At 34.7% G+C, this 26,098-nt stretch overlaps 1 protein-coding gene across 12 annotated transcripts in view; it reads right to left on the bottom strand.

Annotated features, from left to right (window-relative positions):
- PTPRK (protein tyrosine phosphatase receptor type K) overlaps nucleotides 1–26,098 on the bottom strand; it is a 554,712-nt gene that overhangs the window by 284,961 nt on the left and 243,653 nt on the right. The gene's annotated exons all lie outside the window — the stretch shown is intronic.

Raw genomic sequence — 26,098 nt, 5'->3', positions numbered from 1 at the left:
CACCTATAATCCTAACACTTTGGGAGGCTGAAGCAGGAGGAACACTTGAGCCCAGAAGTTCAAGACCAGCCTGGGCAACATAGCAAGACCCTGTCTCTACAAAAAAAAACAAAAACAAAAAAAAAATTAGCTGAGTGTGGTGGCATGTGCCTAAAGTATCAGCTACTTGAGAGACAAAGGTGGAAGAATTGCTTGAACCCAGGAGTTCAAGGCTGCAGTGAATTAGGATGGCACCACTGCACTCCAGCCTGAGCAACCGAGCAAGACCCTGACTCTTAAAAAAAAGCATAACACTAATAATCTGTCCATGACTTTCAAGAGAAAACAGATTTAGCATTCAGCATTTCAATATTGTATTTGATTCCTTTATTCATGGGGATACATACATTATATTAGAGTATTTGCAAAGCATTTTAGAAAATGTAATGAAAGTTGATATTTAAAGTCAGAATAGAATAAAATCAAATTGGTCTAATAGAAACATTTGGCTATAAAGTGAAAGATGATCTGGAAGAAAAAAAGTGATAGCTAATATGCTAGAAGTAGTGTGAATGGTGAGATGAGAAGAAAAAGGAAAGATACAAATAATACTAAGGAAGCAGAGAAGGTAGAACTTATTGACTCAGTTGTGAAATATAGGACAACTCAGTGATTTCTAGCTTAGGCTACTAGGTGAATGATGCTGTCAGGATTCCTTGTCAGAACTAACAACACAGAAAAGGAAACAAATGGAGGAAGAAAATAATGAAGTATGTTTTGGACATTTCAAATATCATTTGCCTATGATACAGGGGAAAATGCTTAGGTGATAACTAGATAGATTTGGAAGAGAAAATTATGAGCATACAATAAAGGCATAAATTTTAAAGTTATCTGATGAAGGATATCAGATAACTCCATGGAAGGGAGTTAGCTACTGACTGAAAGTTAAAGTGATTGGTGAGTAAGATGCCATAAGAAAATAAATAAGAGGAGAAAACTACTAGAAATGAAAGGTCAAGACTGAAAAGTCCACTAGGAAAGGTAAAGCCAACAGTAAATGGTTAAGAAAGGAAGAGTGGTACCAGGAGGTTTCAAGCAGCTCAACACTCTCAATAAAAGGATTAGAAAAGGCCAGGAATATTATAATAATCATAACTTAAAGATTTCAGATATGTGTGTAAACAATGGCATCTAGATGCACACAGATTTCAGGAGGTGAGAGCCTCTCTGGTGTTATCTAATAATCTCTAGCCATTTTATTCTTTCCCATAGGAGTATTTGCCAATTCTGAGATCAGGCTATGGTTCTAGCTTAGCACAGACTGAAAACCTCTGGTAGGAGGAGGTGAAAACAGTGAAAGCTTGGTGCAGCTGTGCAGAAATAGAAAAACATCTTGAAAATTTGGGAGGCTGACTTTTCTAAAAAAACACAGGTAAAGGCAAATAATGTCTAACATAAGAAAGAGGTCAAGAGAAACTGAAACAAGTAAGTATCACTTGGGGTTAGCTCTTAGGTAATGTCTGGTAAACTCTGCAGGGACGTTTTTACTCTGGTGGAGGAGGAGAAGCTTGATTGACTGGGTTGGTAATAAGCACTTACTATATAAAGTAGACTGTCCCAAGCTATACACACTTACACATTTACACAAAAATAAATGCATCTAATCCTCATTACAATCATACTAGGTAGGTATTATTTTCATGCTCATTTTAAAGAAAAGTAATTGAACCAAGGCCTAAAAGCTAACAAGTGGTGAAGCCCAGAACGGCCTGAGCCATCCTGCTTCCAAGTTGCTTTTGAAAATTTTACTACATTGCCTCTCAAGAAAAGAAGAAGACAGAGAGTATTTAAGGAGACTTTAGAGTTTAAATTTCCTTTAAACATCTAAAAATGTTAAGTAAATTTTAAATATAAAAAATGAATTTTGTTTTAACTAGCACACTGACTAGATATTATATTGACAAGACAGCAGTATGGTTCCACTAAACTCTTCTCATTCTCACATCATACTCTTAGAACCAACCCAAAGTCAATAACAATGAGACAAGGTAAGCTGCTGGAATGGATGGCTCATCTCCCTTCCATCTGTCCCAATCATAAACCACCTATGTTACTTCTTTTCTACTCCAATTTTGCCCTTTGTGACAATTGATTTTACTGGAATAAGTTGAAGGTGAAATGGAGGATGGGGTCTTTGTCGTGAGCAGGATGCTTCATGACAGGATAGTATCTATAACACAGGAGTTTAAATAATATGTGTGTATATGATTTACATTTCACATAAATGTATTTAGTGTGAATGTAATTCCTATGTAATTTTCTAAATATTGGAACAAGGGCTTAGCAAGAAATAGAGGATAGGATCAAAAACTTTAAATAGTGTATAACTTGAGACAACTGTGGTACAGACCACCTTCACAGGGGTGAAAAAAACCTGTGTTATATTCCAAGCCCTCCCGTTTACAAATTCTTGAGGATTCACATAAATTTGAGATTTGAAACTTTTAGTGCTGTTAACCCCATAACATGAATATAATACAGCTTTCAAAAAGAAGGTTTCTAAGAATTAAATAGTAGCATACGCAAAGGTGCTACCTAAACTAAAAGGTGTGATTATCAACATTGTTAATACCTGAAGTCTGTATAAATGTATCCTAGGAAAATAAGTTTTATTTGTTTGATTAGTGGTTTAAGGAAAGATAAGTTATAGAAGAAAAGTTTTTACAAATTATTTTTTGAAAAAAAATACATTCTAATGAATAAATCACACATATTGTTGGTTATTTCAGTTTTGTTGTTGTAAGTATTCATTAAATTATTTTAACTTCTAGGTCTATCTTAGCTTTACTTTCTTGTTTAACTTCTTGTACTTTAAACAAGATTACTATACCTCTGAGAAAAAGTTTCTTATGTGTTCATTTAAACTGAGCTTTATTCAGGACAATAAATTGAGGCCTTGATTTAAAAGGAGGCAAAATAATTGGTTCTTTATTTAAAAAAGTTTCTCTTCTTAGTGACCTCATTTTCCCTGCTAAATGTTGTCTTTGCCTCATTAATGAGAGCTAGAAGAAATTTCTAAGATCAGATTCCTTTACTGCTAAGGATCTAATCAGCTTTATCACTTCAACAGAGCCCTCACCTTGTAGGGCTCTTCTGTCCAGTCAGGGGAAACAAATCTCAATAGCTTAATTATGCAAAGTGTGCTTGGGCTAATGCTCAGGTCAGCTCTAATGCTTGATGTCAAGTAGTCAAACAGCCTTCCCAGAAGAAGAGAGCAGTGTAAGCCATACCAGTTGTCAATTTTAAACCATCCAGGAGGCCAGCCTGGGAGCAGAATGAATGGGCTCTGCTTTCCAAGCCATTTTTACTCCACTCCATTACCTGAAACACTGAAGGTGATGATTCTAATCAAATTTTTGCTACTCCAGCAACAGTCCTGGATTATTAACTAAATAAGTGAAATAAGGTTGAATTAAATTTGGGGGAGATGGGAAACCCTAAAGAACAAAGATAACTTTATCCTCTAGCAAACGGAATTAACCCAGAGGAAGTGTCTCCTAAAACAGAAAGCTGAACTGGATGTCCGGAAGCCTGGGATCTGGTTGTTGGGCTACTAGCACGTGTAACACAAGCAAGTTATTAATACTTAACTTGGGTCTTTGTAGTCTCATATTGACAATATTGCCTTTCCCTACATCATAAGATTCTTACGAAGACTGAATGGTATATATGAAATGATTAAATAATATGTGAAATATGTAATACAAGATATTATAGATACTAGAAAAATCTGAAAAGAAAATCTCCCCTTAATATTCTTTCAATATATCATAGTGTTAAGAGCCCAGGCTCCAAAGTCACACATGTATATAATTAATGCTCTTTTCCTTTTTCTTTTTTTTATGAGACAGACTCTTGGTCTTTCACCCAGGCTGTAGTGCAGTGGCACAATCTTGGGTCACTCTAACCTCTGCCTCCTGGGTTCAAACAATTCTCATACCTCAGCCTCCCCAGTAGCTGGAATTATAGGCACATGTCACCATGCCTGACTAATTTTTATATTTTTATAGAAACAGAGTATCAACATGTTGGCTAGGCTGGTCTTGAACTCCTAGTCTCAAGTGGTCTGCCTGCTTCAGCCTCCCAAAGTGCTGGGATTACAGGCATGAGCCACCATACCCAACCTAGTTCATACCCTTTAACTGTAACTTTAACTTATATAAAATGTAAACTTCAATTTCCTTTTCTATAAAGGAAACTTTATATGGAAGATTAAATGAGATAATGCACATAAAACATTTAACACATCTCCTGCCACACAGTAAGCATGCTATGTTAAGTAGCACCACTGTTATGAGCAGAAAATAACCATAAAAGACACATGTACTAATTATATTTCTTCCATTCCCTTCTTCCTCCGCTAAAAACATAACCCCTAATCCCAGATTGGAAAAACATAGAATAAACTAGTGTTCAATTCCTATAAACCTCCTTAAATTCATGGTTTTTTATTTTTAATATTTAAACACTAAATTTTGCTGAAGTTTGAAACAAATTACACATCTGCCTTCAAAGAACAAATGTGCCAAAATCAAAGCCTATTTTTAAATATGTATGCCCAAATTTCAGTAACAAACAAGATAGTCATCTGTAACATATACAAAGACAAACCAATGCTGCAGATCCAACCCTATGAATACCAGTGAAGCACGTGCATCTGTATCTCTCATCACAAGGTGTGACCTCCAATTTAGGAACCATAGTTAACTTTGTATCCTCAAAGCTCATATATTGTCTATCACAAAGCAGATATTCAACAAATAACAACAAGACTATATATGTGTGTATATATATGTATGTATGTATACACATTACTTAGATGTATATATATAAACATCATTAATTGAATTCTACCATGTGAAACTTCAACATTGTAGTTCCACAAGATGTGTCCTCAGTCTTTTTCTCTCTTTGCCCTATACTTTCAACTCTGATCGAAGATTAAGGAAGATGAGTCTACAAAGAGGACAGAGGGAAATGAAAAAAAATTAAATATGTAGAACTACAAAAGGAAAATGGAAGTACATGGCATCACAAACCTGATGAAAGAGTATCTAAAGGAGAAGAGATGTCAGGAACCAAATGCTGGCCAAATACTACATTAAATGGTTATTGAAAATGCCCTTTATTTGTGCCATTGAGATCAGAAGTGTCCAAAGAACGAGTGGTCTGTATGAAAAATAGAAGTGGAAACCATATTGGGCAATGAAGAACACGGTGAAGGCACAGAGACAGCAAGTTTAAGAAGGCTTATAGGAAGTTTGTCTGAATGGATAAAGAGAAATTTGACTAAGGATAGAAGAACATATGGGACCAAGGAAGCGTTCTTTTTTTTTTCTTATTACTTTTAAGATAAGAAACACTTAAACATGTTTAGATATTGATGAGGATAATTCAACTTGGTAGTGAATATCTGCATGTACATACGAAAAAAGTGGTAACTGTTAGTGTGAAATAGGATAAGATCCAAATCACAGGTTGTAAGAGGGGCTCTGCCTTTTTTATAATAAGAGGAAATGAGAAGATGCACGAAAATGTAATTTCTAGGACTGGTAGCTAAGGAAGTTCCTATTACATGGCTTCAATTTTCTTAGCTATAAGTAATGGACTGGTGAAAAGAAGGAGTGGTTGAAGTCTGGAGAAAATTGAAAGGAGCTGAAATACAGGGTAGAAGAACAACGAGAACAGAAAAATATAGTAGTAGGATTTCCAGTTATTTGGATCCAATTGAAATTGATAACCCTGAATTTCTTGTGATCAAATCTATCTTTAGTGTGATTTTTAAAAAACAGTATATTTTTTTCATTTAAGCCCAGAAAAAGTAGATAGAATAAAAGTAAAAAGTTTATGGAAACAGCAATAGTATAACAAAAATTAACATAATGAAATCAAATTTTGATATGATAAGCAGTTGATGAACTAGCCAAAGATAGATGGTTTGATGGCTTAGAGCTCTCCATAAAGTTATTAGATGCTCTAAGCAAAATGAATACAGTAGAGAAAGGTTTACATTTAGTCAGTAAGATACATATGCATAAAGTTGGAACAGTTGTGAGATATTACAACATCCAGGTAACCAGAGTAGTAAACAGAGGGGTGACCTTTGGAAGTGGTGAGGTCAAAAAACTATCCAGGTGCATTCCACACATATACTGATGTCATCAAAAGGACAATGAGTTTTGAAAGTGGAGAGAGCAACTCTAAATTATGCTGGTACCCAAGTTCATGATGAGTAAAACAATCAGTGAAAAGTAATAATAAGGATGATGACATGGTTGAAAGAAAAAAAAAACCTCAAAGGTGCAAAGGTGTTTCCCACTTGATATAGTTTGACTGTGTCCCCACTCAAATCTCATCTTGCATTGTAGCTCCCATAATTCCCATGTGTTGTGGAGGGACCCAGTGTGAGGTAACTGAATCATGAGGGCAGTTTCCCTCATTCTGTTCTTGTGGTAGTAAATAAGTCTCATGAAATATGATGGCTTTCACAGGATCTGAAGTTTCTGCTTTCACTTGATTCTCATTCTCTCTTGCTGCGCCATGCAAGACGTGCCTTTCACCTTTTGCCATGATTGTGAGGCCTCCAGCTAAATGGAACTGTGAGTCCATTAAACCTATTTTTCTTCCTAGTCTCAGGTATGTCTTTATCAGCAGCATACAAATGGACTAATACACTACCCATTGATCTAAGCTACTTGGGAATTAATATCTTCTCTCTTAGAGAATATTGGGAAAAGTGTCTGTAGGCTATATCCACAAACAGATCATGATTATAATGACATAATTAACTCTAAGTAAACATTTGATGTTTATCTCCTCTATTAAAATATAAACTCATTGAGGACAATGGCCTGTCATGTTCTTCACAACATCATTGAATGACATGAATCCCATTGAGCATCAGGGCTGAAAAAGTCCCAATATGTTACAGAAAACAACAATGCAGTTATTTGTGGATTCTAGTTAAAGGTTTTGCCTAAAAGGGAACTATGGGAATAGACATTTAGCTCATTTTTACTTAACTCACAAAATTGTGTTGAAATAATACAATGACACTCCCTTGAGAAAGTTCTAGATAATTTTCCCAAGCTATAGTAGTAATCATGAAAACATAAACCTCCCTTGCACAGCTAAATAATGCTACAAGGCATAAATTTCTGCTGATAGGTCCCAGAAGATTTTCTATAGAGTAAGTCAAGTACCTACTTGAAAACTTAAAATTCTAGAATCTAGTTACTTTTCAAATGTGAATGTTCTATTTTCATCCATACATAAAGATGAGGATATATATAATTGACAGGTGATACCAAAAGTGCAATGCACAACTAGCAGTTACTGTCACTCACTGTAGCTCCTCTCATAGACACTGTCAATTTGGAATTGTGGTTTCTCAACTAAAGATCAGCAGAAAGCATTAGAGAAAAGGAGCTTCTGTTTGTCAGATCCCTGTGAGCCAGGCTGGTTTGCCTATTGACCCATGTCTGCTTCTAAGAGTCTAAAGTGTGAAAGGGCCTTAGTCAAGGACTTCAGACTTTGAAACTGATGAATTCTTATTAACCTTTTCCTATTGATTGTTTACTTGTTTATTTAGTTCATGAAGGAGATACATACCTGCAATCACAAAAGATACATAGATAAAATATGTAAGCAAGAGAAATATTTGTATACTCTTTGACTTTAAGAGTTGCTAAAGTTAACTATTTGACTATTTGTAAACTCTTTGATTTTAGAGTTGCTTGAGAAAGTAATTAGGGGGTTCCAGTTATATGTCAACTAAATATGGAAGGCAATTAAGACATATAATCAAGCCCAAATCAATTCTTCATCTAACCCCTATGAAATTTCAGATTTTAGCTATCCTTAGCACTTCCATGACTCATAGATGTATAATTTTCCTTAAGATGTCCTGAGATTAAAAATGCCTAGTTCTTTAGAAAAATCAGTCCTATCAAAACTTTGCATCAGGATTTTACTGTCTACAGGGAGTAATTAGGGCCCCAGAGATTCTAAAAACCAACATTCTCATACCTGCATACAGGCCTTTTGCATAAAGCATCTGCCACTCAGCAGAAGTTACCATGTAAGTTTAAATATTCTTTCACTTTCACTGTGTATACACACACACACACACACACACACACACACACACGCCCACATTCTATGCATCCATCTATCAATGTAATTAATATTACAGTGACAAGTTGATTTTAGAATGCTAATACTATGTATAATGTCACCAGGTCTTCTTTAATAAAACATCAATGTATCCAATTACAAGGGCTTTGATTACAAAAATATCCTGAAGTTTAGCATTACCAATTGCCTACATGATGAGAAAGACTACCACATTATCTAACAGGGATGACATCAGGTATAACCAGAGTGCAGTTGCACGAAAAGCAGCTACGGCATCCACCCAACTGCAACTCTTTCAAGAGTGATATTGTGTTTTGCCTAATAAACAACAGAACATCAGTCAAAGCACATGGCAGTGTCCAGGTAACTGTAAAAAGTCAGGACCACAGATCGAAAGGAGAAAATAAAACCTAAGAGAGTCATACCAAGGAGGCTGTGTAAAGAAAAGCCCAAAGAAGGAGATTTTTTCAGAAGGTTCCATACTGAAATGAATATGCAAGCATAGTACATTCCTATGTTTCAAATTAGCCCAGAGAGTTGGCTATCCCTAATGTAATCACTAAAAGTATCTAGAAGATCTAAATAGTGGAACGAACAATAATCATTTCAGAGCATTGCTAGAATGTTGAAGTTATACTAATAGTCCATTAGTTACTTAATTCTGCATTCCTTAAATCTTGCACTTGTAAAAGATTATCAATGATGTTTTTAATTAGAAAGATGTTGATGCAGGTTTATATGTATAAAAACACATGACTTCTTATTCCTAAAGTGACTAAGACAGACTTCTCACAAACCCAAAACCTGAACTGAGAATGAATAATATAAAAAAATAAACCCATGAAACGTTTTTGTGTTCTCTGCATGTTCTCTGTATCATTAAGTTGCCTCTGGGAGTGGAAAGGATTATATACTTGCTTTCTCAAAACAGACCCTTAAGGTAAAACGGAGACACACACATGCACACCCACTCAACACAGAGCACACCAGAGTTCCCAGCAGCAGAGCCCCAACTCTGAGCCACAGACCTCAACTCAGGTCCTAGTTCTGACCTCATGAGGTCATTGTAAGGATTAAAAGAGTTTATATACAATTTAGGAGATTTCTCATAAATGTTAGCCCCTTCCTCCCTTTCCTACCCTTTACCAGAAACTGATTCATCATAGGTACACCTTTTAGTTCTTCTGTGCTATAAAAACAGCACCACAAACTCAATACCTTCCTCATTCCTAAAGTCTGACATCCCTATCACTAAACCACCTTTCCATGATTCCTTGTCCAGTTCAATTCAGGGCCTAAGGGTGGTGAAAATGCCTGAGACTAGAGACCACAGTATAAGGTATGCCAACCCCCTTCTCTCTTTAGAGGCTTCCCAATTCCAATATAGGCAGACAGATAGGCAGAGCATAATAATATATCCCAAATGCCTTAAAGATGAAACTCAGAAATAAAATTGAAATAGGACCCACTATTCATGGCTCAGTCTAATTTATGTTAGAATATGAGTTTAGCAAAAATTGAGGAAAAAACAAAAAGGCAGGAAAAGAAGAGGAAAATAAAAGTTTACTGAAATAATCCAAGATCTAAAATTGTCCTTAAACACATTTTTCATCCTATAGATCTGTCCTTAGATACATAAGCAAGCAACTTACACAATAAAAGATCTGTTATAAAACCGAAAGTGGGGAAGCAAAGAGTAGCAGAAAATTCATCAGCAAAATGTCATTTCTGTATCTTTACTATCATAGCTCCACCATCTGGGTTATATTTTATAGTTAGTTGTCTGGGCCAAAAATAAAAGATGACTGGTTAAGGTTTCTATTTCTATCAACATGACACTGAATTACAGTACTATCTTTCCTCGCTTCCAGAGATGTGCCATTTGTCTTCCTACAATCCACAAGCAGAACCTTTTAAATTTTAGCACCAACAGTCCAATCTTACACATAGCAGAAGTAGATCACTTCACCTGCACAACTATATCTGAAAAATAATGCTTTCGAACTAACACAGTAAGTCTGTTCTTGACAAATTTAAACAACTCTCAAGAGCTTTAATTTACACTTATGAAACTTAGGAAAATTAAAATTAGTAGTTCAACCTCCATGTACCATCATACTAAATATTTATTAACATATGATATCTGATGACAGTATGCACTTACCAAGAAAAGCAACCTTTAAGTAAACCAGATGATTAATTGTTAGTGAAGAGATAAGATAAATGGATTTGTCTACCTATAGGCAAATTTGAGCTAGATGCTAAACTTGAGTTTTCACATCACAAATTCAGACATATTAATGAGTAATTGTTTTGTTTAAACCTCTTGTAAAAAGAGAACTCTCTACTTACATAATATTGATTTAGGAATTAAGTAATTTTAAAAGTACCATGAACTTTTCTATTGAAAAAATAGTTACGGTTGGAGGGGAGAGGGGAAAGGTTTTGACATAAAGTTTATGAGTAACTAGTTTGTGTATTCTTGGTTGGATTTAGGGACAGAAAGCCTGTGAACTTTTATTTTCTGTTTTATTTTACAAGACAAATAGTCAAGTACAGTGATATCTTTAACTATATAAGGTTTAAATAGTACAAATGTAATTACATATTATTATATAATTTATTATGTTAGTGCTTTTAACTAGTAAAAACTTAGTCAAAACTGAAGAAGAGATGTAACAAACAATACCTTTGATGGTCAGCTTCGACAGGAGAAAATAATGGGGAACTTTGGAAGATATCCCAGCACAACTAAAAATAATGGGTGCATATACACAAATACGCACATCTATATTTGTCTTGACTTTTTTCTTAAAACATATATTTAAGATGAAGACATTAAAAGTATATGGTTCATTTGATTCTTTGCAGAAGATGAACTCAAATGTTTGCCAATATACTTAAAATATTCATGTGTCATAAATCAGCAAAAGATGAAGTTTGTAAGACTTTAAGAATCTTGCTAAAAATTATAAGGCAAGATATTTTTACTTAGAATACTCATGGATTATTCGGAAGTTAGTCAAAAAAAGAAAGAAATGACATCCTTTCCATATCACAAACTTTTTGAAGAATACCTATAACATCTCTGGGTATTGGGCAATCAGTAAAAATGGGTTGACATAGATAATTTAAGAAATATTAGGGAGAAAGAAATCCTTGGAACTCTTTGTGCAATTACAACGGCTTGAAACCATGTATTTAAAATGTGGCTGATTCACAGACCAATTTTGTTACCTATATAAAGCAAAATAAATTGAATAAAACCAGGTTTTAAGGATAGTTAGAGAGAGATAAACTCATCTTCATTAAGGACACAATATGGCAGATGGTGAAAAAGACAAGGGAAAGCATTAATTTTATTGGCAGGATTTAGTTATAAGTGAGAGAAAGTGATAGACATTATAATGACCAAGTGTGTCCTTTATTGAAGAGTGTACAGAAGAGAAACTAACCTAAAGTGATTTCGGAGGACTGAAAGAGCCACTCAAATGATTTTAGATGTTGTCTATGAAAATAGAAGGCCTTTGCCAGACATCAGGAGACATTTAAGCTGTTCAGCCTTTGCACTGATTCCACCTATTGGCATTAAAGTATGAACAAATTATCAAGATGCTGACGGATGAAAAATACTGGTAAGACAGATCAGGTCAAAAGTTATCATAACATAGTCCTGGCACCAGTAGCATCAACAACACCTGGAAACTTCTTAGAAACTCTGTGGGTGGGACCCACTGATCCATGTTTTCACAGCTCCTGCAGGTCATACTGATGCAGGCTAAAACTTGAGAACCACTCATCTGGGCTGATCTCCAAACTGAGCTAAAAGTTACATGACAGTTTCAATCCTATAGGTAGCTATGGAGGAACTGGTTCCAAAAACCAGTTTGCATCCTTCAGTACTTTTTCCTTTTGAAGAAGAAAATAAAATCAATCCATAAATGCATTCATGAGTTTTCTTTATCAGATACCGAGCTAAACAAAAATATAAGCCTGTATAAAATACCAGTTTTTTAAAATTTGAACAATTGGCCATGTGTTTATTCAACAAAAAGAAATTTTTGGAGTATCTAATATTTGCGGGACTAATATTTGACAGAAAGAAATACCTAAATTTGGTCCCTGTCCTCAAGAAAGTCACAATGTGGCAGAAGAGATAAGCATGTTAGGAAATAACTAGAGCACAGTTATTTGTGATAAAGCAGTTAAGAGAGCTAAGAGAGTTTAGGAGAGAGAGAAAATTATTCTATCTGGGAAAAGTGCAAGACTTTAGAGGAAGCGACCTTTGAAACATCCTTCATTCACCCAGCACGTAGTAAGCACACACTAAATATTCTAACCGCTAAGGAAACAAAGATGGATAAAAGGCTGAGCCACACCTTCTATGTGGTAAACATCTATGGCATATGTAGAGCAGTAGTAACACAGAACAAGAGAGAGTAAGCAAACTATTTTCTATCTGGGAAAGCAGACGATGATTTAAAAAGGAAATGATTCCAAGCAGTTTTAAAACTGCAAAAAAAGAGAGCATTACAGACCAAATAAGGTGTATTTTCAACAGATTGACAAAAGGAAACATAATGATCTATTGCCACAAGCAATTTTATAAAACATCTAGTTAAGAATAACAGAACAGAAGAGATAAGACCTGGGAGACTGAAAGCTGGGACCTTATGTTACATGGACTTCTATGCTACAAAAAAGAGTCTGCCCTTTTTGTTTTTTGTTTTGAACGGTGTTGTAATGCCTTTAAAGAGTTTTATAAAAGGGATAATGTTATTTGCACCTTAAAAAGGTCAGTGTGATAGCAACAACCAAATCAAAGAATTGGAATCTCATCAGAAAGACCTCAACATGTAATAGCATACCTAAATATGCTTAGATGTTAGTCAACCAATCAAGAAATATTTATTGCATACCTATGTATACAATAATGTGAAAAGATTTAGATTTTAGTGCTATATTAACATATGTATTTATGGAGAGATCAAACATATATTCAGGAATACAAATATGTGTGTATATAATTTTTAATCCAAAATATAATAACAAACAAAAACTGTTTAAAATAAATAACTAAAAGTCTCAGAAAGGCTTTACTTAAATTTAATTTCAAACTTAATGTCATAAACATTGTCTTCACTCTACTATTTATAAGATAGTGAAATGGCGTAATAAAATACCAACTTTTCACCCCTTTCAATTTAAGCTAAATCCAGTTTTCACAGATAGGAGAGTGATGAAAATTCATTTTTAATTTTCTCTATACTGCATGTCACCAAAAAAAAAAAAAAAAAAAAAAACATGATTTACTCAACTAATCTAGTTCAAAGTTCCAGTTCTCAAAAATATGAAGGTTCTCTGATTTGTAAAAAGACCTAAAATTTACTGTCATGGCTCATAATAAATCCTGGGAAAAAGAAAAATGGCCAGAAGATATTTTATTCAGAAATCAATTAGGACCACTGAGAATTATTTAAATGTGATAATTTGACGAGAGGCACCTGGGGAGGAAAGTGTCTGGAAATAAAATCATTTTCTTTATACATAAGCTAAATTTTATTCTTTTTAAGAAATAATGCTTTTAAGAAAATCACTATTCTGTTTGTCCCTATATTCTTCTACAAGAAAATAGTGGTTTTGTGAAATTTCTTAAAATTTCTATAATAAAGACTAAAATATAATGTTAAATCAAACAAGGTATTAAAACATCCACTTGACTATGTTAAAAAGATCAAAATATGTTACATTTTCACTGATATGACAGAGTTTAACTGGCTATGCATGGTTTAACTGGCTAATATCTCTCTTTTGCCTCTTCCTGAAATGCTCATGCTAATAGTAGAGATAATTGATCAGGAAAAATGAAATAAAGGAAACAAATATGGAATAAAACTGAAAAATGTTAGTTTCACTATGTACTTTTTTCATTGTATATTCACTTTTTCATTGAACAACTATTCATTGAGCACCTGATATGTACAAGAGATGAACAACATGAAACAAAGCTGATGCCTTCATGGAGAACAGGCGAGTAGGAAAGAAAGACAATAAACAAGCATATGGAACAGTGATCAAAGTGCTAAGGCAAGGAGGCAAAGGAGTAAACGAACAGATGCATAGAGATGGGGTAAACAGGTCAGCCTCTGAGAAGGTAAAATATTAGTAGAGACTAGAATGGGAAGACAGAGGGAATGCCATTCAGGGTGGAGGGAATGACAGGCACAAAACTTTAAGACACAAACAGTCTTGGAGCATTCCAGATTCAGAAAGCTGAATGAGGGAGGCAGAGAGCAGAAGACAATTTAATGTGGAGCTAGACGAGAATTAGACTTGGATTTTATTGACTTCATTGAGAAGCCAGTGGAATATCTGGGGTAGAATTCCTAAATTCCTGATATTTGACATGTGTTTTTAAAAGATCAGTCTGCTATGAGGAGAAGAGCCTCTGCGAGGTAACAAGGGAAGCTGGGAGGAGTGTGGAAAAGTCCACATTTGAGGTGAGAGATGGGGAAAGCATAGATTTTTAGCAGTGCTACCCTAATGCTTTTATATTATGAAAAACAAACAGAAAATGACAATATCTGTGTGGCACTTTGAAGTAAATGGAAAACTGTTAATAGTTCCAGGCTTCATGCTATAGGCTAGGTTATCACATTACAAATTTCCTCTACACCTGTAATACCACTGCCAGAAAATACCTGTATGCCACGGCTCATAAACTAAGAGTGAGACATGGTCAGATTGGGACAAGTTGCTTACAAATAGAATATAAAGAGGAAAGCTCTTCACAAGATGCTAATTAAAGAAACCAAAACATTACGTATTATGATTCAATTGAATACCATGTTTAATGTGCACATGTGCACACATACATGCATGTACATATATGCACATACATATGTGCATATGTATGTCCCACTCATCAAAATATTAGGGTCATCTCTAGAAAGCAAAGAAGGTGAGATTATGGATTACTTTCACTTTCTGTATACTTCTTCAACGATTTCATTACTTATAGTAAATTTGCACTGGTTTAGTAATAGTAATAGAGAGAGGCAAATAATTTCAACTACGTTTTAGAAGTATGATTCAGTGTTTTTTCAATTTTCATTCTTTTATTGGAAAATCACAAATCCTTACGAAAGGACCATAAAAATTCTAAGTATACTACTTTTCTAGCAGTTGAAGATAAAACTTAAAACATTCTTTCCTTTTCATTTAAAGAAAGTTAAAATGAAACTTAAAAATGTCACTTCCTTCTGTAACATAAGAACCCTTCCACACAATTGCTTTCATTTTCAAGTCCATAGCATAAGTAAAGCAAATGTACAACATGAATGTAATTTCATAGGAAAGGCCTTAAACTTTAGAGAACCAATTAACAGTAGTCATCTTGGGGGAGAAATTGGATGAAATGGGTGAAATGAATTTCACTTTTCATTTTACTGATGTTTGTGTTTGAATATTTATAAATATTTATCAAAATATAATTGTATAATTTAGAAAATCTTTTCTTAGACCCAGAGAGTATATTATTCTCTGGACTACACTTCTGATGACATGACTTTCTAAAATATATATGCATATATATTTTAAATTCTATTTTTGAAAAGATTGGCTTTTATTCTAATGGTAATAGAACAGGCTTACAGCAGAGGAGTGACATAATCTGAATTATGATCTGAAGAAGTTTGTTTCGATGACTATGAGAAGTGGTTTGTGGGAGAGCAAGATCCAGAAGCAGAGATAAGATTAAGGAGACCACTGCAGTTGTTGAAGGAAATGATGATGGCATTAACCATGGGGATGATCAAAAAAAATGGAGAAAATGGCCTTTAACATTGCTACCCACAATATCTAGCATAGCAAGTGGCGTGTAGTATGCCTCCATACGAGTAAGAAAGTTAGGAAGAGAGGCCAGCCATCCAGACGGCTGGGCCGGAGATTACTGCTTTTCTAATTGGAGCTGGAGAGGTGGAACATTTTAATTAAAGATGCTTTCTTGAAGATGCTTGTATAATGTCCATTTATGAAAGCAGTTTCCTAATCTGCTAATAAATTAAAGACTTATATAAACACTATCACAATAAATTTAGAAGCGGTACAGCAAAAATTATTTCAAAACAAACTTATTTCTCAATTCAACTCCAGTATTAAAGCATGCAGTCACTGACATTTAATGATATAGTTGTCCTCAAAGATCTGAAAATAAAAATTTAAATTGCAAAACTGATTTGCATTTTCTTAGCTTTTCCATCTCTTTAGGTCTAGGCTAAGGTCTCTACTTAGTATTTCATCCTGAGCTTACATAGCAATAGTTTCTTTTTTATCCCTCTTGATCTGTCAATCTGTCAAGCCTCTAAACTTCATTTTCTCATGGTGTCTTTATTTATTTTCTATACCAATAAAACTTTCAAAAAAGAAAAACCCTTCAATTTTTGTTCAAACATATTAGATGATTCATTGTTGTATTTCTTTTGGTTCATATGATTAAAGATGTAAAAGCAAAAATCAATACTTTACAGATTTTTCAATAGTTATATGGACTTAAAATTTGAGAATAATGTTCTAGAGGGCAAAAGATCTTAAAAATACTGTAACAAACAACAGCAAATTTTCCAAGCTAGCATTTAAGATACTTTATTACATAATATAGGTGAAACACTACATAGTACATTGACAGGTATATTTTATTATAATTTATTTATGAAATCTGTTGTCTCCAAATTTGAATTAGCAAAATGTTTGTAACACAGTAGATACTAGCCAGATGTCTATAGTTATTAAAGGGGAAGTACTGTGTGCAGAGCTTCTGTCTAGAGCAGAACTGTCCAACAAAACCGTCTACTACAATAAAAATGTTCTGTATCTGTTTACATGGTAGCCACTAGCCAGCCACCTGCAGGCATCAATAACTTGAAATGTGGTTAGTGCAAATGAATAAATATAAATTTTATTTAAATTTAAATAATTGCATCTGTCTAGTGGTAGCTCATTGAACAGCATAAATATGAATTTTGACAAATTTGGGCAATAGCTTTTGGAGATACATTAACAGTTAAATCAAAAGCAAAAAGAAGCAACTGGTGTGTCACGCAAATTTTCATATAAAACATAAATTCTGTAAGAATTAAGAATATATGCTCGTCTCTTAAGCACACTGTCAAGTTGGGCCGTTATATGGTAGACTAATTATTTCATGGCACCAACAAGCAAGAGTGACATGATTACGCCTAGAATCCAATACCAGGAGTTCCTCAGCCTGAGAAAAATCTCTCCACGTGTGGAAATGACAAAACTGATCAAGTGTGATTTATGTCGATGCTGTATGGCTTGCTATTACAGTCAAATATTACTTTCCAGGTTTGGATTCATCCCAGTTTTATGGATGACAAATTAAGCAGCATAATGAAAGTTATATTGCAACTCAAAACTGTTGATACACCAATTTTATGTAGTTTCCAACCTGTTTTCTCCCTAGAATCAAAATGTGGGACAGCCTCAACATTAAATTATTGAAACCAAATAAGTTCATGGAAGTGAAAATATAAACTATACTCTCTTAAAAGAGGATTTTTATCTCAGAATCACATTGAGAGACTTAAGATGTAGTCATTGATCATCAATATCTGTTATCTTATCCTACATTTTTGGCCTTTTATTTTTGTTGTTTTCTAGAAGTGAGTTGTTTTAGAGTGTTAGACTCCCCAGATACTAAAACAACACTAACTCCTCAAAGAAAAGTACATTAACTTACCAAAGTTTACCTATGTCTTTTATATAGGTAAACCCTAACTAGACCCAACTACAGAGCTACGGAGGGGACAAGGCAAAGAAGGAGGGAGAGGGAGAGAATGACAGACACTGTCTCCAAAACCAACTAAATGCTCAGTTGCTTTGGAAATTCAGTTTAGGACTAGAGACTTAGACATTAGGAATTCCTACCATTTTGTTTAACACAATCCATTTATATGAAAAGTTTATTTTGTGAAATAAATTTTTAAATGAAATACTCTTTTGTTCTTTTTTATAATACGAAGTTAAATGGTACTTGTATGTTTTTCCAAGAATTTTTCGGTGGGTCCCAAAACTAATGACAAAACAAAACAAAAAATTCTAAGTGCTTTACATTCTAGATAATTCATAAAAAACTGGGCCAATCTTCCTTGAGTATTTGCTGGGAGGTGGCAGACCCAGCCCTACCACAGCCCTTCACCTTCAGACATCCAGCCGATCTGAACTGAGCCCTAAGGACAAGGTAGAGAAGGCCAGTACTATAGTGATGAGCTTCCCTGCCTCCATGAAGGAAGGGCAGTGAGTGCTTACCCCACAGGAACATTCCCTGGGCCAAACACAAGGAAGACTCTAGAAGCATCACTTAAGACTGGGGTGCCTACGAGAAGAGGAGGCTGGCAACTGGCTTCTGGATAAATGCTTCATGAGAGAGTTCGAGAGGACTTGGTAAAAAGTCCTAAGAAGGAAGAAGCAGTTTCTTTCTTATTATAGAGTGTTAATAGGGGAACACTTGCTGTTGTAGCTTGTAGCAGTAGAACCAGAAGAGACCAGAATACAGTGAGCCCAGTGGTCTGCTGGTAAATGTTCAACAAATGGTGGGGAATGACAGATCATGGTTTGTGGCACTTGTTGATTTCAGAGGTAGAAATGCTCTCACCATGGTCAATTTCAAGTTACTAGGGTGAAGTTAAAGAATGTGGAATTGGGAGAGATGTGCATTAGCATCATCTTGGCCACGGTGAGAGCATTATACATATTTTCTAACATAAAAATACAGCAGGTATAAAGCAGTGTTGAGGGCATAGGTAATAATAAAATGCAGAAAAATAATAAGAAAGTGACATTTTAAATATTTATTACTGTTTTTAAAATAATCTATTTGATTAATCACTTACATGATACATGATATAATTAGTAATGACTGTGTTAACAAGATCACAACTTCCTAAAAATTTAACAGTTAGCACGTAAGAGTCAGTGCAAGCTGCTCTTGCACACACCACTGGTGTGCCTGATAAATGGATGGGGATTTCTCTGCTATCATGAGGACACAGAAGAGGTTTCCTGTCTTCACATGAAAGAGCACCTTGTGAGGTAGAACTGGGACTCTAAGGGCTTCCCAGGCAGCATCTAAGTGAGAGACCACCACTTTTGGAAAGGCCAAGTAGTGAATCACTTTGCTCTAGAAGAAGCACAGCTGTCTCTTTCCAAGGAGGTCCTTGAGGACAGAGGAGGTTGGTATGAAGCAGACTACTACATCAAGCAAACTACCCTGCCAACAATGAAAACCACAGCCATCAGTAGAGATTTGCTGCAAAGCTAAAACATTATAAAAGAAGAAAAGTCAGAGTAAGATCAGGGGGTCCTCCCCACATCTGATGTAGGTCCAGTTAAAGAAGAAGATACCTGCCTCCTTTATATCTATTCCAAACTCAGGAGTGATATTATTTGAAATATTGTACTAAGCACCCACTACTAACAAGGAAATTAAAAATAAGCAAAGATAAGTTTTTCTTTAAAGAAAAACAGTCCACCATTTTAAATACTGGTATCAGATAAACAGTGATACATGTAGTTCTGCTATTTCTATGTAGATATTTTCCCATCATATATTTACAGCAAATGCAGAGAACTGTACAGTGCTTTAAATACATATCATCATCATTAAGAATATATTTACTTTAGATAGGTCTTTATAGTTTACAAAGTATTTTTATTTTTATTTTTTTTTAGAGACAAGGTCTTGCTGTATTGTCCAGTCTGAAGTGCAGTGGCTAGTCACAAGCATGATCATAGTGCACTACAAACCTAAACTCCTGGGCTCAAGCAATCCTCCCACTTGAGTGAAGAACTGGGACTACAGGCATGCATCACCATGCTTGGCTCACAGAGTATTTTCATGAACATTATTTCATTTGATCCTCATAAAACACTTGCTAGGTGTTAATATGGTTTGGGTGTGTCCCCACCCAAATCTCATCTAGAACAGTAATTCCCACAATTCCCACATGTCCTGGGAGGAACCTGGTGAGAGGTAACTGAATCATGGTGGGGGGCGCGCAGAGATTCCCATGCTGTTCTTGTGATAGTGAATAAGTCTCATGAGATGTGATGGTTTTAAAATTGGGAGTTTCCCTGCACAAGCTCTTTCTTTGCCTGCTGTCATCCATGTAAGATGTGACTTGCTCCTCCTTGCCTTCCACCATGATTATGAGACTTCCCCAGCCACTTGAACTGTAAATCCATTAAACCTTTTTCTTTTGTAAATTGCCCAGTCTTGGGTGTGTCTTTATCAGCAACATGAAAACAGACTAATACACATGTGTAGAACAACTGTTGATAGTCACATCTTATTAATACTAAAAATAGAGCTGAGAGAAACAAACTGACAAGCTCACTTAAAAGCCAAACTTTGAATACACTCAAAGATCTACACAATTATCCAATATACCTTGTCCTACTCTGTATATCATTATATCACCACAAAATCAGTCCTACATGATTTAGGACTGATTTCATTATAACTGAGGTGCAAATATACATAAATGCTGCTAAGATGAATAATTAATTTTTGAAACAGACTCATCTTTCAATGTTCAGAAAATTATAAATATAAATAACTTCTTAATTAGTTATTTATTAACAAACACATAGATAATAGTGATCATGTAGTAGGAACTCTTCTAACCTCCTTAAAATATTAATTCATTTGTTTCTCATAACAACCCTGTGAGGCAGGGGTCAATATTACTGATGAAGACATAGAAGCAAAGAAAGGTAAGTACCTCTCCCAAGGTGATACAGCTATTCAGTGGCAGCACCAGGTTCTAACCCAGATAGTTTGGTGCCACAGTTCTTGCACTTTGCTTACTGTGCAGTGTCATATATAAGTGAACTCATCAAATGGAATTACCTTTCAAAACTGTTTCCTGAACTACAAATTTAAGTTTGAAAGTATTTAAATTGATAGTTATTTATATTATAAAAATAACTTCTCAATTAGTTATTTATTAACAAACACATAGATAATAGTGATCATGTAGTAGGAACTCTTCTAACCTCCTTAAAATATTAATTCATTTGTTTCTCATAACAACCCTGTGAGGCAGGAGCCAATATTACTGATGAAGACATAGAAGCAAAGAAAGGTAAGTACCTCTCCCAAGGTGATACAGCTTTTCAGTGGCAGCACCAGGTTCTAATCCAGATAGTCTGGTGCCACAGTTCCTGCACTTTGCTTACTGTGCAGTGTCACATATAAGTGAACTCATCAAATGGAATTACCTTTCAAAACTGTTTCCTGAACTACAAATTTAAGTTTGAAAGTATTTAAATCTCTAAGTGGTACAACATTTAATTAATTCCTTTTTAGGGTATTTTAGAGACATTAAAAATTTAAAAATTTGTACATGCTGTGATCTAAATATCTGTGCCCCTCCAAAATTCTTACATTAAAATTCTAATCCCCAAAGTGATGATATTAAGAAGTGAGGTTTCTGGGAGGCTATCAGGTCATGAGGACTCCACCTTCATGAATGGGATTAGTGCCCTTCTTTATGAGAGACCCTTGCCTCTTCTGCATGTGAGAACACAGTGAGAAGGCACTGTCTATAAATGAGAAAATGGACCCTGGTTAGACACCAGTCTGTTGGTGCCTTGACTTTGGATTCCCCATCCTCCAAGACAGTGAGAAATCAATTTCTGTTGTTTATAAGCCATCCTGTTTATGGCATTCTGTTATAGCAGACTGAAGTCACTAAGCTAGCACACATATTTTCTTGCAGAAAGGATGGCAGTAGGTTGTGGATACAGAACAAGAATCAAACAAGGCTAAAGCTGCTAGAAGAGCAAAAGGTCCTGAGGCTGGGAAAGGACACAGAAGTGCTATTGCTTGAATTTTTGAAAATTATCACTAAAACACTGCACAGTGGCACATAGCAAATGCCTAACAAATGTATGTTTCTCTTCACTTTCCAGTGGTCTGGCAGTGACTGGAGACCCAGACAAATGGGCTAATGAGGTTCAGTATACCAATGTGGAAAAAGTCTAAAAGGTCCTGGATTAGGCAGTTTTTAAAGAGTAAGGTTACATGCAATTTGCTAAGGAACACTGAATTTAGAGGTCAAGCCTGAGTTTGAATCTTGATGATGCTACTTACTCTCTCCAGAACACAACTCCTTCTTCTATGAATTTTCATCCTTGGACCACAATATCTAAGGTCTTTCCTAGAATAGAATCACGAGACTATAACACCAACATGTAAGGCAACATGTCCAAAAGCATAGGATACTGAATACACATCTAAGCACACACAATGCCAAAAGGAAGAATCCAAGCAAAGCTCACAGGGAGTTAAGAAACAAACTTGTGCTGAACCAGCTCTCAACTCAGAAGCTTTTATGTGCTTCCTGAAAACAATGTTTCCAAGCTAGCCTAACCAATAGAGCTTGTGCATGGAAGTGAAAGACCAAAACTGAACTGGGATGTGAAAGAGAAACACAGCAAAGAATAATTTCGGGGGGAAAAAAACTTCTAAACAATCTGAGTGAAAATTGTATCTTACTTTGTTCTAGAAATCATCAACGACTGTAAGGAGACATTTATTATGATATTGAACATTGTCATTAATCTCATAAAAATCTTATAAAATCACATAACTAATTCAATGCTAATTTGATATTTAAGTTTTTCACAAATAAGCAGAAACAAAGAGGCTCACATATTAATGCTGATTTGTTATTTTTCTGGGTGTGCATCAGTGATGAGTCAGTATAAAGTAAATGGAAAAAAGAATAAAGTCTGTGATTTATCTACCTGTCATAAATGCATCTTTGAACAGGCTAAAATGTAACTCATATTTTCAACCAATTTACCAAGTAGAGAAATCACTAGATGAGTCAACAAAATATGAATTATTTTATGTCCTCTCTCTCATTTCTTCTATATTATTTATTATTTCACCAAAACCCATTGGCTTCTGTATCATTTAAAACCCAGGAATTCCATAAATAAAGGGAAAAATCTCTCCTTTATTTTTGTACTTTATATCCATAATAAAAATAGGGAATAAAAACACATGGACACATATATGTAAAACATGCAAACCAAAAATAGCCCCAATTATGTAATCTGGTAAACATATGATATTATCTTCTAACATGATTAAAGCTGACTTTGTAAAGGAAGCCTGGGTTTCTTACTTAGTTTATCATTCATCCTTGACCCACCTGGGCTGAGACCCAGGGTCTTCACTTAAATTGTGACTCTGAGAACATTGCTTAGTTCTCCCATAGCCCCTCTTCATTGTCTGAAACACAGGGCTATTCAGAGGAGGTCATGTGGTAACAAGTGATCTGTTCTATCATAGAATAGTCATTCAATAAATTCTTATCTTCCTATTAAATCCCTGTTATGAAGGCCATATCTTCAGTGAAGTTTCCTACACATGACAGCTCTCAGCAAAGACTTTCAGTCTGATGACAAGAAACAGTTATCCTGACCTTGCTGAGGAGACTCAAGTCCCTCCTATTATCCCCAGGATTTAGAAGCAAAGCCTGGGTGTCCTTATTCCTGTTTCTTATACAAAGCTATTAATAACCACCTCTACCCACCCATCCACCCAACACACATACTCCAACAAAACTTAAGAACACAATGGCAAACACGAGAATGAAAAAACAAACTACTACCATTTGTTGAGCACTTATCTGCCAGACATTGCCTTAGGCATTTTTGAACAAAGTTGAGTCCCAGACACAATAAACAAGCTGTGCAAGGAAAGAGATGGCAAGTGATTCCACTGGGATTTTATTATAACTGGATTTGATCCTAAAGCCAATGCTTTTTAAAACTGTGTAACTCTTTCTCCAATATTTGGCTATTACCAATAATTCACAAAAACCTCTCCTCAAAAAAGTTTATATTGAGTAACTGACTAAACAAGCCACAAGACACCACAGTTCACAGTAACAACAAATACAATCCCTTGTCTCTGATCCTGGAACTATGGCTATGTAAAGTCCTTGAAATATCAAGTACAATGTTAATTTTTAGCTTAAATATTCTACAGATAGTAAAAAACTACAAACACATGAATGTACATCAAAATTGTAAGTAAAAATTGTAAGTAGCAGCAGAATATGAGTTCAAATTGGAGATTTTTGGAAAAAGGAAATCTGTTAAGTTTTATTGGGAAAGGTGTGAAAAAAAAGTTCAAGATAAATTACATCAACTACTGTGGCTAAGAAACCATTCTTATTTTCTAGTGATTATAAGAAAATGTACAGTTCAACTAAAATGTATACTGAACCATCATGAAACTACCAGCATCACATTTTAGCACACAAGAAAAATTATATTATTCCTCTCCCAGACTAACAGAATGGGGAGGAATGGGATAGTGGCGGTGGGGAAAAAATGGAAGCATTCATTTATTATGAAATAATCATTATGTCAAAGGAATAGATGCATTTACCTGAACCTTTTCCATTCTTATGCCCTAGAGGTGTGTGATTATCTTATAATCATTGCTGTTCCCCAGAGAAACACATTTTGCTTCACGATACAATTTTTAAAAGTGAAAAACGTATTACCAGAGGTGCTTGTTAAATTGATGGTGATGACTTAAATTAACCCACATTTGTCACTAAACTCCAAGGGTCATCAATTATTGAGCACAAAAAGACATATTTTCTACATGAGAGGAAACATAAAATGCAGAGAAAGTGAGAGAACCACTAATTAAATTTTATATGAACGAAGACAGAGCTATTAGAAATGCTTATGATTTCAGCCTTTCTTGGGAATAGGGTCCATATTCAAAAAGACAAAGCATCAAAGACAGACAAAAAGTGTAAAACAGTTTACTTATATTTGCCAACTGCCTTGCCAACAAAAAGTCATTATTCTGTAATAATCACTGTGCCCCAGAGAACAGTAAAATTACTTTTAACCATTCGTTTCACAATCTCTAAAATACAATGGCTTTAGTAAAATTACTGTACAATCACCTGATCACCTACCTTTAAATCAGTCCTTTGGAGTCCTAAGTGCTCTTTAAATATAGCCACCTACAGTAAAATATTTTCAATATATTGAATTCATTCTTCGTATTTTATTATTTGTTAGCTATATGTTCTCTTAAGATAAACTAAGATAACTAAAGGGTTTCTTGAAGAGTTTACGAACAAACACAGAGGATTTAAATATACAATTGAGAGATACTTTTCAAGCTTCTTTCTGCCTTGGTAGGAAATCAGGAATTGTATGGTTATCATTTCTGAAGGGAATTAATTATTAGTTTTATCACTGGCTTTCCACCAATAAATTGCAAATATGAACTCTTAATGAAGATGACTTGTGACCATTCATCTATTACGTTATTTTCTTCAATCATTTCCTGTACTATTACTCTCATCAAAAGAAACGATCCAGGTGAAATAATATGCAATAAGTGATCATTTTTATGTCACATACAGAAAGAGAGATCACATCAATCAGTAATATCCTTGTCAAGTAAAAATCAGGAGAGAACAAGTGCCTCATATCTCACATGCTAAGGACTAATTAGTTCTAGCAAAGTCCCGGGAAGCAGGATTTTATTCTCTTCAACAAAATAAAGGCAGTTTAATGAAATGTTTTCTAAAACTCAGCTCTAAAACTCCAGAGTTTATCAATCTTATAAGAAAAGAATTAGTATCTATATGTCCTGCAAAAACATAACTACTTCAATCACTATATTTATTAATTTTTCTATTATTAGACTAGGGATTAAATTGCCTAATTATACATGAAAAACTGTAAGTAAATGCTGTAAATCTGTCAGTGAAAAACATGAAGAAACACTGTTTTCAAAATTCCATTTATAAGAAAAGTTATAGGATATTTTAAGTAATAACACTAA

This window comes from Aotus nancymaae, unplaced genomic scaffold (genome assembly GCF_030222135.1).
Source record: "Aotus nancymaae isolate 86718 unplaced genomic scaffold, 86718_ANA_hifiasm-v0.15.2.pri h1tg000040l, whole genome shotgun sequence".
Taxonomy (NCBI): Eukaryota; Metazoa; Chordata; class Mammalia; order Primates; family Aotidae; genus Aotus; species Aotus nancymaae.
This window is presented reverse-complemented; position numbering and strand designations above follow the sequence as displayed.